This window comes from Cydia fagiglandana, chromosome 5 (genome assembly GCF_963556715.1).
Source record: "Cydia fagiglandana chromosome 5, ilCydFagi1.1, whole genome shotgun sequence".
Taxonomy (NCBI): domain Eukaryota; kingdom Metazoa; phylum Arthropoda; class Insecta; order Lepidoptera; family Tortricidae; genus Cydia; species Cydia fagiglandana.
Window position 1 is genome coordinate 21,218,399 of NC_085936.1, and position 543 is coordinate 21,218,941.

Consider the following 543-nt stretch of genomic DNA (forward strand, 5'->3'; position numbering starts at 1 on the left):
TGTATTTGTAAGAAAGGGATTAAACATAAAATAAAAGTAGGTAAGTGATTGAGTCTTGATCTAGTATTATGTATGGATAAGGGGGTAACCATTCGCTTTGTTAACCCGGGGTTAAGCGGTTAAACCTTTAACCCAGTATTAAATTGGACTGGTAACCATGGTAACTCCATGTTTAACCGGTTAATCCCGGGCTAGGGGAATAGGGCCGCTAAATAAATATAGGTTATAAAAAAATACAAAAAGTTATTCCGATACCGGGAATCGAACCCGAGCCTCCTGGGTGAGAGCCAGGTATCCTAGCCACTAGACCATATCGGAGATGATAGAGGTGACGAAAATATCGTTTGTTACATTGTAAGTAATTATTTTATCAGCTGGATAAATTAACTCATTCAATAATTGACTGTTATAATTTATAATCAAAAAAAATAGCATTATAACGTTTTATAACTTATAAAACGTTATAATGCTATTTTTTTTATGGAATGTTTGTATGTTTTGCAATAATTATCTATTATAAGTATTTTACAGCTAATAATCTAC

The 543-nt window shown here is 32.8% G+C and overlaps 1 non-coding gene across 1 annotated transcript; it reads right to left on the bottom strand.

Moving 5' to 3' along the window:
- Positions 1-246: 246 nt before the first annotated feature.
- On the bottom strand, positions 247-318 carry Trnae-cuc (transfer RNA glutamic acid (anticodon CUC)). Its single transcript has one exon. It is a non-coding gene; the product is annotated as a tRNA-Glu (tRNA).
- Between the last annotated feature and the right edge of the window lie 225 nt (positions 319-543).